A 13207-nucleotide genomic window follows, 5' to 3' on the forward strand; every position below is an offset into this window, starting at 1 on the left:
CTTCTGGCTTTTTTTCTTTTTGCTTATGTGGTGCTGAAGAATTGAACCCAGAGACTCATGCATGCAAGGCAAGCACTCTACCTCTGAGCCACCTTCCCAGCTGATACCTCAATTTTATGGAAGGTATTAAATGGTACAGAATCCCAAAGAAGAGAGATAGATTAATTTTTGTATGTATTTGTGGATACTGGGCTTGAATATTGGGCCTCCAGTTCTCACCTGGCTTTTTTGCTTGAGCTACACTTCTACTTCCAGCTTTTACTGGTTAATTAGAGAGAATAGTCTCACTGACTTTTCTATCCTAGCTAGCTTTGAACTACAGTTCTCAGATTTCAGCCTCCTGAATAACTATTAGGATTAGGCATGAGCTAACAGTGACAGTTACCAGCTAGCATGAGCTACTGGCTTAGAGTGATGTATGAAATAAACACATTCCAATAAGCCTCTTAAAAAACTTCATTGCGGGGCTGGGAAGGTGGCTCAGTGGTAGAGCGCTTGCCTTGCATGCCTGAGGCCCTGGGTTCGATTCCTCAGCACCACATACGCAAAAAGAAAAAAGCCGGAAGTGGCGCTGTGGCTCAAGTGGTAGAGTGCTAGCCTTGAGCTGAAGAGCTGAGGGACAGCGCCCAGGCCCAGAGTTCAGGCCCACGACCGGACCCCCCCAAAAACAAAAACAAAAAAAAAAAAAACTTCATTGCTCCCCTCTTTAAAAATTAAGTGGAATTCAAATTTCAAGTTTATTTTTCTTAGTGGCCAGAACACTTGCCTACCAAGAGTGAGGTCCTGAGGGACTGGAAGGTGGCATAGTGGTAGAGAGCTTACCTTGCATGAGACCCTGGGTTCAATTCCTCAGCACCACATAACCAGAAAAAGCCAGAAGTGATATTGTGGCTTAAGTGGTAGAGTGCTAGCCTTGAGCTGAAGAGCTGAAGGACAGTACCCAGACCCAGAGTTCAAGCCCCACAACCAACAAAAACAGCAACAGAAGAAAAAAAAAACAAGAATGAGCCGGGCGCTGGTGGCTCACGCCTGTAATCCTAGCTACTCAGGAGGCTGAGATCTGAGGATCACAGTTCAAAGCCAGCCCGGGCAGGAGAGACCGTGAGACTCCTATCTCCAATAAACCACCAGAAAACCAGAAGTGGCGCTGTAGCTCAAGTGGTAGAGCGCTCGCCTTGAGCTGAAGAGCTGAGGGACAGCGCCCAGGCCCAGAGTTCAAGCCCCACGACCGACAAAAAAATGAAATAAAATAAAAATAAAATTAAAAAAAAAAAAAAAACAAGAATGAGTTCCTGAGTTCAAAACCAGTATGAACTGTTAAAAAAAAAAAAATCACTTTTTTTCAACGTTCTTCTGTTAAATCTTGGACTTGAATTTTTCTTTATTCTTACACTTCTTTAAAAATTTTAACTTGATCAACGTCTGTCACAAATTATCAGTAATAAGACAATACATTTCAAGTACTTTTTAAACATCATACAAAACACAAGGCAATTAGCTCATGTGCAAATTCATTGATGAATTTAAGTAGTCTATAAAGAAAAGCCACAGGCCACTGAATCCTCTCTCTCAGAACCTCTATCTGGCCACCACCATGCCCAAGAGAAAGGCTGAAGGTGATACTAACAGAGATAGAGCAAAGGTGAAGAACGAGACACAGAGAAGATCTGACAGGTTGTGTGCTAAACCTGTTCCTCCAAAGCCACACCCAAGCCTAAAAAAGCTCCTACAAAGAAGGGAGAGAGGGTACGCAAAGGGAAGAAGGGGAAAGCTAATGCTGGCAAGAATGGGAATAACCTTGCAATAAATGGAGATACCAAAACAAATAGGCCCAGAAAGCTGAAGGTGCTGGAGATGTCGAGTGAAGTGTGTGCATTTTTAATAACTGTGTACTAATGATGACTGTACAGTTTGAAATACTATTTTTATCAAGTTTTATTAAAATACAGAATTTTCTTTTTTAAGCTATATTGTTAGCACACAGAACACTTGTTTGGTGACAAGGAGCATCTGCCACTAATGAAAAATCTCCAGAGCTGAGTAAATATGGGGGAAACACTTTTCCCTGCTAGTTTTGAAAGGCTTCTGATTGGCTCCCAGGAAGAGAATTCCCTACTGTTGTCAACAGTATGTGTCACATAACCACCTTGTGATGTTGGAAAACTAAAAATAACTTTTGTCCTCCTCCTCTTTTCCATCACTGGCATAGACTTAACACCCTTAAAACCAGAGGCCAGTTGGGACCTTGACTCTCCCTGCCCCCAAATTGTTTTTTCCAATGTGCCAAGCAGGCTGGACTTCACAGAGGTATCATCAAGATGGTGTTCCTTAAGACAGCAGTGTTTTCCCCTTTTAAATTGTGGGTTTTCTGACTGATATTCGTGCCATTTTCATTTCATTTCCTGAAAGTTAGGGTCAGACTCAAAAAAAGTTGTTAAATAACATGCTTAATGTGAAATGTCAACCCTCACACTAAACTTCCCCTATTCAGAGCTTCAAATGAAAACATCATTGGGTTTTATAATGGCCTTCTGATTTTGATTGTCCATCCAAGAAGGAAGTTTAAAAGTTGTTGTATATTGTTTTTTTAAAAAAAAAAAAAAGGTTGTCTGTACATGCCCTGCCTAAAATACCATGATTGTTTATGAAAAGTATCTTTAATAAAGCTAGATAGAGTTTGAAAAAAGAAAGAGAGGGAGAAAGAAAAAGAAAGAAAGTCACTTCCTTCTAGCCAGTAAACCCAAGTGTAACAGGGAAATCAGTGTTTTTTCTTAAAGACACTGCCTTGAGCCAGAAAACCTGAGTTGCTTCTTCTTACAGTGATGTTGTAATTCTGCTGTGAAAAAGGGATGGGGGCAGAGGGATGTTAGGGCAGGGATGGGAAGGGGAAACAAAGGAGGAGGCAACAATGCTTGATAAGAAATATACTCATTACCTCGCTCATGTAATTGTAGCCCCTCTGTACGGTATTTTCACAATAAAAAACTTATTAATAATAAAAAAATAAAAGATAGGGTAGAGAAAATTAAATGGCTTCTGAGTTCATCAATGACAAAGACATCAAGCAACCTGGTGCTTACCTCCATTTTCCCCTTTAAAAATGAGGTGGGATGGGAAAATAGGGCTCAAAATAAAGAGGTTCAAAGATCAGGAGTATGGCCAGCTGAGCCATACAATCCTTCCCTGATCAAGGTATCATATAGCTCTTAGTGTTGCTCATGTTCAAATCCATAGAAAAAGCAATCAATCAAGAAAAACATTATATCTTTTTTCTTCCAATTGTTGCAATAAGTTGAAGTAGTCTTAGTAAGGGACTTAAGAAAAATAGAATGTTGCCACACAGCATGTGCCTCACAGTCTGTAATCCTAGCTACTCAAGAAGTTAAGATCTGAGGCTTGCAGTTTGAAGCCAGCCCAGGCAGGAAAGTCTGAGAGAATCTTATCTCCAATTAAGCTGGAAGTAGAGCTGTGGCTCAAGTGGTATAGAGCTAGCCTCCAGGGAAAGAGATCAGGGACAGTACCCAGGTTCCCTAAACTCAAGCCCCAGGACCAAAACCAAACAAAAAGAAAAGTTAAAAAGAAAGAATGTTGCCAATTTGTAACACTCAATAAACACATTTACTAAAACTACAACATCCTCAATATTTATACACACTCTACTTCCAAAAACTAGAATATAATGTATCAAAAAGTTACCCAGGCCGGGCACTGGTGGCTCAAGCCTGTAATCCTAGCTACTCAGGAGGTTGAGATCTGAGGATCGAGGTTCAAAGCCAGCCTGGGCAGGAAAGTCCCTGAGACTCTTATCTCCAATAAACCACTAGAAAACCGGAAGTGGTGCTGTGGCTCAAGTGATAGAGTACTCACCTTGAGCTGAAGAGCTGAGGGACAGCGACCAAAAAAAAAAAAAAAGTTCCCCAAAGCCAGCTGCCTGTGGCTATACCCGTAATCCTAGCTAATTAGAAGGCTGATATCTGAGGATTGAGGTCGGAGGCTAAGCTGCAGGAAAGTTCATGACGCTCTTACCTCCAATTAACTACCCAAAAGCTGAAAGTGAAACTGTGGTTCAGTGGGATCCTTGAGCAATAAAGCTCAAAGACAGTGCCCAGGCCCTGAGTTCAAGCCCCAAGACACAGCACGTGCGCGCGCGCACACACACACTCACACACACCTGCCAAAATACAGGTTCTACTGAAGAGTGTACGTACCGGTAGGAGTAGGATGGGCCAACAAGGAAGGTAAATAAGGTTGACTATGATTGAAGTCATTTGCAGGAAAACAGAATAATGAAATCTACTGAAATGATTTTGAAGTGGTGAGATGGATAGAGACAGTGATGGATAGAGGGAGTAAATGGCTGACCAGGATATATGCATTGCGCAAATGTTACCATGTAATCCCTTTTTTTACAACTAGTGTAGAAATGCTAATAATAATTTTTATATTTATTTATTTTTTGGGGGGGTCCAGTCTTGGGGCCTGAACTCTGGGCCTGGGCGCTGTCCCTCAGCTCTTCAGCTCAAGGCTAGCACTCTACCACTTGAGCCACAGCGCCGCCACTTCCGGCTTTTTTCTTTTTGCTTATGTGGTGCTGAGGAATGGAACCCAGGGCCTCATGCATGCAAGGCAGGCGCTCTACCACTGAGCCACCTTCCCAGCCCCTTATATTTATTTTTAAATTTAATTTTATTGTAAAGTTACAGTTACATGAGTAAGATAATGAGTACATTTCTTGTTGAACATTGTTACCTCCTCCTTTGTTTTTCTCCTACTATCCTTTCCCTTCTAATAATAATTTTCTTTAAGTTCTGTCAGAAAATAAAACTTTTTTTTTTTTTTTGTCGGTCGTGGGGCCTGAACTCTGGGCCTGGGCGCTGTCCCTCAGCTCTTCAGCTCAAGGCAAGCGCTCTACCACTTGAGCTACAGCGCCACTTCCGGTTTTCTGATGGTTTATTGGAGGTAGGAGTCTCACAGTCTTTCCTGCCCCGGCTGGCTTTGAACCGTGATCCTCAGATCTCAGCCTCCTGAGTAGCTAGGATTACAGGCGTGAGCCACCAGCGCCCAGCTTAATAAAACTTATTTTCTATTAGGTTACATAAGAACTTCAGAATCAAAAAATATTGAATCCAGAAATTATCTTAGAGGGTAATCCAGTCTCTACTTTTATAAAAGGTTTTAAAAACACAAAGAAGTTAACTTACCTGGCTGTTATTTGACAGACTCAGGATTGGAATCTGGCCATCAAATTCCAGTTAGGCATACTTTTTACCATCATGTGGTTTTTCAAAGTACTTTTAGACTGGAAATCATTAATGTGATTGAGGTTTTCTCTTGAATAAATTATTTTAAATTATTGAGATTTTTGTTTAAAGTCTATAAACTAATTTCCTGCATTAAACATAAAAAGAGTTGGGCCCAGAAGTACATGCTTATACTTCCTGCCATGTGGAAATCTAAGCCTGAAGAATTGGAAGTTTGAAACAAGATAGTGAGACTCTCACCTGCCCCTGTTCCCTTCCTTCCCCTCTCAGCCCCCAAAGAAACACAGAAGCATCAAAATTCTGCTTTAATTGTATGGAACAGTTAATCATTTATCATGGAAAATACAGCCAATTCTTCAAGATACTTAGAAAAGTATCTACTTTAAATATTATTTTGACATATTTTAAAATCCTATACTTCAGGGTAAAGGTATAGCACCAACAGAACAACTGTGCAGCAAGCATGAGGTCCTGAGTTTAAACTCCAGTACCATAAAAATAATTAATTAATTAAAAATATTACCCTTAGCCGGGTGCTGGTGGCTCATGCCTATAATCCTAGCTACTCAGGAGGCTGAGATCTGAGGATCGCAGTTCAAAGCCAGCCCGGGCAGGAGAGACCGTGAGACTCCTACCTCCAATAAACCACCAGAAAACCGGAAGTGGCGCTGTAGCTCAAGTGGTAGAGCGCTCGCCTTGAGCTGAAGAGCTGAGGGACAGCGCCCAGGCCCAGAGTTCAAGCCCCACGACCGACAAAAAAAAAAAAATATTACCCTTGATATTTGCAGCTACTCAACAGAATATTGTTGTAGACTCAGCCATCAAAAGGATCCTTTAAAAATAAAATTTAGGGGGACTGGGAAGGTAGCTCAGTGGTAGAGTGCTTGCCTCACATGAATGAGGCCCTGGGTTCGATTCCTCAGCACCACATAAACAGAGAAGGCCAGAAGTAGAACTGTGGCTCAAGTGTTTGAGCACTAGCCTTGAGCTGAAGCTCAAGGGCAGCGCACAGGCCTAGAGTTCAAGCCCTACAACTGACAAATAAAAAATAAAAATAAAGGGGCTGGGAAGGTGGCTCAGTGGTAGAGCGCTTGCCTTGCATGCCTGAGGCCCTGGGTTCGATTCCTCAGCACCACATAAGCAAAAAGAAAAAAGCCAGAAGTAATAAAAATAAAAATAAAATGTAGGGACTAGGAATGTGGCTTAGGAGCAGAATACTTGCCTAGCATGCATGAAGTACTGGGTTCCAGTCCTCAGTACTACATAAAGAGAAAAAGCCACAATTGGTAGAGCACTAGCCTTGAGTACAAAGAGGTTCAGAAACAGAGACCAGACCCTGAGTTCAAGCCCCAGGACTGGCACCAAAAAAAAATTATATGTAGGCAGACACAATGGTTCATGCCAAACACAGTAGAAGCAGGAGTACCTCAAGTTCCAGGACAGCCCTAAAAGCTAAGACCAAGACCCTATCTCATCCAGGCATGGGGTACCAGTGGCTTATACCTATAATCCTAGCTACTTGGAAGGCTGAGATCTGAGGATGACAGTTTGAAGTCAGCCCAGGCAGAAAAGTCCAAGAGACTCTTATCTCTAATAAACCTGAAAAAAAAGATCTGGATTAAAGGTGTAGCTCAAATGGTAGACAGCTTGCCAAGTAAGTACTAGGTTCTGGGTTTAATCCACAATACCAGAAAAGGAAGAGAAAAAAAAAAAAGCAAAAAAGAGTTTGGTATCTTCCTTATACAAAAAGACACTGAAACTTATCACTGTATTAGTGCTCATAATTAATAACCAGTATTTTGCAAAGTACCCTAATTGCCTTAGGGCAACTGATAGATACCAAGCACAAACTTAACAAAAAAAATATGCTGAAAGGATATATAAAATATATGATATAAATAATAAATACCTCAGGAAAGCAGAGAAAGTTAAATATAACAGAGGCTCCAAAATTACAGAATAGGTAAAATTAAGATTGTTGAAGCATGAGATAGAAATAAGATTTTGACCAATAGTATAGATCAGAGTATGGGGAGTTTAAATATGAAGATGACAAAAGTTTCCATGTTCATTGTAGTAATAAAAGTAGTATTTTTGAGATTTCACCTCTAAGCCTAAATTGCCATGATTTTACAGGGTTTTTGTTGCAGGATTTTTTTCTTTAGGCAGGGGTGGTCGTGGGGGAGAATTGTTGGTATTGGGGCTTTCACTTGGCTTTTCACCTCAGGACTGCAGCTCTACTGCTTGAGTCACAATTCCACTACAAGTTTTTTGCTGATTAATTTGAGATTAAGAGTCTCAAGGAACTTTTCTGCCTGGGCTGACTTCGAACTTAGATCTCAGCCTCCTGAGTATCTAGGATTACAGGCATGAGCCACTAGTACCCAACTATGATTTTATTGTTATATATTATTTTATTGTTTTATTGTTATATATTATTTTATTGTTTTATTTATTTTATATACTGGTCCTGGAGCTCAAACCCAGGGCCTGGGCATTGTCCTTGGACTTTTTGCTCAAGGATGGCCCTCTACCAATTTGAGCCACAGATGCCATTTCCAGCTTTTTGGTAATTAATTGGAGATAAGAGTCTCACAGGCTTTCCTGCCTCAGATCCTCATATCTCAGCCTCCTGAATAGCTAGGATTACAGGCAAGCACCACCAACACCTAGCTATGATTTTAATTTTTGACCCTACTGAGAAACATTTGTCTATTCAATATTTATTGAATTTCTCAAGTTTTATAAAACAAGAACTCTTACATTGAGTGCTGGTGGCTCACACCTGTAATCCTATCTACTCAAAAGGCTAAGATCAGCAGAGGCACAGGGAGAACAGGGTGCTGTGGTCAGAGCTGGAGGGTGAGGCTGGCAGAGAAGAGGATGGGAGTCTGAATGCCAGAATGGATGACTATTTTGCTACAGCATTTGTAAGCTTGTGTGCTTAGCTTGATTTCTACCATCTACATGGCAGCCTCTACTGGCACAGATTTCTGGTATAAATATTGCATTCCAGTTCAAGAAAATTACAGTGATTTGAGTAAACACATCTGGGAAGATTTTATTGTTGATGGTACAGATGAGAAGACTTACAACGATGCGCTTTTCCAGTGTAATGGTACAGTGGGATTATGGAGACGGTGTATCACCATACCCAAAAACACACACTGGTAGGCAACACCAGAAGGCACAGAGTCATTTGATGTGGTTACAAAATGCATGAGTTTCACACTAACGGAGCAGTTCATGCTGAAGTATGTAGATCCTGGAAACAATAATAGTGAAATTGATCTACTTTGGACCTATCTTTGGCATTGCTAGTTCCTTTTACCTTTTGTAAGCCTAGGGTTTGATGGCTTTGGGGCATTGATCAGACTCTGTGCTTGTATCTGCCAAAGCTTATATCTCACCACTGCTACTAGAACTCTTCACCTCCTTGCAGGTCTGTGTACACTGGGCTCAGTAAGTTGTTATGTTGCTGGAATTGAACTACTCCATCATAAATTGCAACTGCCTGGGACAGTAACTGGTGATTTTGGATAGTCTTCTGCCTAGCTTGTCTCTCAACTCCTTTACAGCTCATGGCTTCTGCTTTTTTTTTTTTTTTCTGTCAGTCGTGGGACTTGAACTCTGGGCCTGGGAGCTGTCCCTCAGCTCTTCAGCTCAAGGTGAGTGCTCTCCCACTTGAGCCACAGCGCCACTTCCAGCCTTCTGATGATTTATTGGAGATAAGAGTTTCACAGACTTTCCTGCCTGGACAGGCTTTGACCAGGATCCTTAGATCTCAGCCTCCTGAGTAGCTAGGATTACAGGGATGGTGCCCGGCGGCTTCTGCTTTTTCATATGAGCTAATCATACCAACCAGAAAGAGTTCACCTTAATGAAAGCATATCATGTGGCATGAAAGAGAAGCCACTTGCTTTATAAATAATTGCTATGATTTTTTTTAATATTGGTATTTTCCCCTTGCTTTCCTCTTCATTTTAACTTTTATTTTCTGTGAACATACAATTTTATCCTAAAAATCCACTTGTCTATGCACCACTAAAGACTTAATACCCCATGACGGGCCAAAGAAAATTAGGGGCTGGGAAGATGGCTTAGTGGTAGAGTGCTTGCCTTGTATGCATGAGGACCTGGGTTCAATTCTTCAGCACCACATAAGCAGAAAAAGCCGGAAGTGGCTCTGTGGCTCACGTGGTAGAGTGCTAGCCTTGAGCTGAAGAGCTGAGGGACAGAGCCCAGGCCCAGAGTTCAGGCCCCACAACCAACTAAAATAAGAAGACAATACCACTAAAATTTATCTGATTTACTCTTGAAGTGTTCTGTATTTCAGCGAAACTAGGTTCAAAGTCTAGATAGACATTGCTAGAAATGATAAAAATTTCTGAAAGAAAACTATTGGAAATTGACCCAGAACAAGGGCTCATGAGTGTTAAATTTTCCAGTAAGTAGATGACCATATATGTTCAGCTAGGAACACTAATTTTGGGAGACCTCTTATCATTGTCAACATTTCATGTTCACTTTACTGTTATAGTTAGCGAGTCGGTAAGCAGTATTACTACCATTTTCAAAGACTTAAGTTCCATAAAATGGGAAAATTGTTTAAGATCCTTTTTCCTAAACTTTGGCATGTGACTTTATCTGAGATGAAATATGGCATCTGTTACACTGTTATCTGTCCACAAGAAGTGAAAAATATGGTATTTATTAAAAATTAATTTTCTAACTGCAAAAATTCCAACACCTCCAGACAAACAAGTTAACCTGGTTACAGTATATTACTTTTTTCTAAAACTCAGTAAGGATTTTCAATACTACCAAACCATTTTCAATTTTTGCTCTTCCTTCTCTACACACCAGGCTTATTAAAAGTGTGCTATCTCTTAAATATTACATTAGGCTCACACAGTAAATCCTCCACCTATTTCTCTTTATTCCAGCTAAGTACCATAAAGAAGGTTCTAACATAATGACACTCCAGAGCTGGGAATACTATCACAAAATCTAAAGCTCTGGTTGTCCATTAGACTTCAACTCTAGTCTTAATTTCTTTCTTGTGGTGAATGATGTGCCTTTCCTTGCCTAAGTTCCTTCCTGATGTGTATCGACATTATTTTATGTCTTCTAATTTAGTCATTTTTATAAATATGCCTAATAACGTTGAACATTAAAAATCTTATTTATGGCAAGCACAGTGGCTCATGCCTGTAATACTAGCTACTCAGGAGGCCGAGATCTGAGGATCGTGGTTCAGAGCCAGCCTGGGCAGGAAAGTCTATGAGACTCTTATCTTCAATTAACCACCAGAAAACTGGTGGTGCTGTAGCTCAAGTGGTAGAGTGCTCCCATTGAGCTGAAGAACTCAGGGACAGAACCAAAGCCCAGAGTTCAAGCCCCATGCCAGACAAAAAAAAACTTATTTAATTATTCCATTACTGTAGCATTTGACAGGTATAAAATATGTAACTTAGTAATTTCTTACCATATCCTAAAAAAAGGTTACGATCTAAGGATCATAGTTCAAAGCCAGCAGAAGCAGGAAAGTCCATGAGACTCTTATCCCCAATTAAGTACCAAAAAGATGGAAATGGAGCTGTGGCTCAAAGTGGTAGATCACTAGCCTTGAACACAAAAGCTCAAAAACAATGCCCAGACCCTTAGTTGGAGCTCCAGGACCAGCTCTCTCTTCTCTCTCATCACACACACACACACACACACACACACACACACACACACACACACAACTCTTACTCACCTTAAACCAAGATTCTCTCTCTCTCTCTCTCTCTCTCTCTCTCTCTCTCACACACACACACACACACAGAGAGAACTCTTACTGAGCTTAAACCAAGATAAATCCTGAGGCAATTTCTGAGGGACAAGGTGTAAGAATCTAGATACCTCCAGAATCCAATTATTTAAAAGAATTTACCAGGGAAGCCCCTAAGAATCAAATAACTTGGGATGGGATTGTGGCTTAGTGGTAGAATGCGTACCTACCATGCATGAAGCCCTGGGTTCAATTCCTCAGTACCACATAAACATAAAAGTCGGAAGTGGTGCTATGACTCAAGAAGTAGAGTACTATCCATGAGCAAAAGAAGCTCAGGGACAGTGGCCAGGCCCAGAGCTCATGCCCACATATTTGCACCACAAAAAAAAAAAAAAAAAAAAGGAATCAAATAACTTAAATATGTGATGTTGTTCATATAACCTTTCAAAATACTTTGTGCTTCAATAAATACCAGTTAAAATGAAATCACAAGAAAAAAATAAAAGAAGTCACAAGGAATTAGGGCACTTGGCAGAGCACTAGTCATTATTTATGGACAGTAAGATAGTTGCTGAAGCCTCAGGTTATTGGATCCAAATCTTTAACAGTCAAATTGCCTTTAGCCATTTCGTCAAGCCAACTATCACAAAATCTTCACTGTACTTTCCCTACGGAAAGGACTTCAAGTCCCTTCAAAGATTGACTATCAGAAATATTTGCATATAATTCCCTCCTCCTCCATTCTTTCCCTCCCTCTTCCTCAGGTTTTTCTCACTTTTCTCCTTCCTCTCTTCCACTCCCTGTTTCTGGAATTCCTGAGTTCAAGTGATCCTGCCACCTCAGCTTCCCCTGGTAGCTGGCATTACAGGTTTGCACTCCTAGCCAGCCTCCTGGCTTTTCTGCCCAAGATTTAAAAAAAAAAAAAAAAAAAAAGGTGTAGTGTTTTTATCCATCCATGGATTTAACACAACTTTAACAACGTTTAGATGGCAGCACCTACACTCAAATGTGTAATAAGTACATTGTCTAATGTAGGAGTTCAGTGGTCACTGAAAAACCGAAAGGTTCTATCTCTCCCATATGTCAGAATAAGGGCTCATGTTCATTTTCTTTCTCCCCTCCTTTTCTCTTTGATACTATAAAAATAATTGCCACCTAAGACAGCTGCCAGACCCAAACACAATAACCACACTTGTTCACTGGCTTACCACTTCGCAGGTGCAGTCATTAAGTACCATCTTTCCCAACCTCAGAAACAGAAAGGACTCCCCTCGTTCGTCTCTTAAGGGAAACCGATACTTGGATTTAGCAAGGAACTTTCTCCTAAGTATCAGGGGATGCTAGCATAACAGATCCGGCAGAAGCGCGGGGTGCACCGGCCTACCTTTGCTAGGGGAGGAGGGCAGCAGCCTGGCACTAGTGGGCACGCCCTTTCACGACGGGGCATTTCCCTCGCCCGGTGTGCAGCCTAGACCACGCTGTACCCCGCCCAGATCTCGGTCCAGCACTACCCCTCGGGCTCCTTCCAAGAGTCCATTTCCCCTCGTCTATCCGGAAGAAAGCTTGGGCACCTTGAAGCGAGTGGAAAGGAGGGGACCCCGGGCTCCATGTGGACCTGGGAGCGTCCCCCCCCGCGCCCCACCTTCCCCTGCTGTATGGCCCCAGTCAAGCTCCCTGCCCTAGCAGGCAAAGACCTTAAGCATTATCACAGGACCCGCGTCGGCACCCCGCCCCCACCCCGCGGTACTAATCCTCATCCACCTCCGGGCCACCGGCCTTACCTTGCAGGGTCTCAGCGCGCGAGGCCCCGACAGCTGAATGCAGAACGCGCACAAACCTGTCCCTCCGGCCTCAGGCCCACGGCTTTGCTTGGTCCCTCAGCCCACAGCGCGTGCCCGCCTCTTGGCTGCCATGGCGACAACTCCCGCCCTCCAGCTGCCTCTAATTGGTCAAGTTCCGGATCGCGGAGGGTGCCTATTGGCGGGATGGAGATGAGGCCGAGCCGGCGACCCGGGAGGCGGGAGGTGTGGAACCCATACCCGGAGGAGCTCGCAAGAGGCTGAGCCAAGAGGGACGTGGCGCTCAGCGACGTTGTCGCAAGCAAGCCTCGCCTCTTCCTTCTCTAGCTTTTCTGGAGGAGCCTGTGGAGCCGGACTTGAGGTGTTGT

General features: G+C 42.3%; 1 protein-coding gene and 2 pseudogenes across 1 annotated transcript in view; 2 read left to right on the top strand and 1 right to left on the bottom strand.

The window, feature by feature from the left end:
• The window catches only part of Nucb2 (nucleobindin 2), a 45286-nt gene extending 32358 nt beyond the window's left edge, over nt 1–12928 (bottom strand). Inside the window, 1 exon segment of the mRNA XM_042691635.1 lies at nt 12822–12928. The gene's annotated coding sequence lies outside the window, so the exon portion shown is untranslated.
• LOC122117793 lies at nt 1595–1865 on the top strand (annotated as a pseudogene).
• Nucleotides 8156–9165, top strand: LOC122117794 (annotated as a pseudogene).
• Nucleotides 12929–13207: the final 279 nt, after the last annotated feature.

This window comes from Dipodomys spectabilis, unplaced genomic scaffold (assembly GCF_019054845.1).
Source record: "Dipodomys spectabilis isolate Male_0828 unplaced genomic scaffold, ASM1905484v1 ptg000145l, whole genome shotgun sequence".
Lineage (NCBI taxonomy): Eukaryota > Metazoa > Chordata > Mammalia > Rodentia > Heteromyidae > Dipodomys > Dipodomys spectabilis.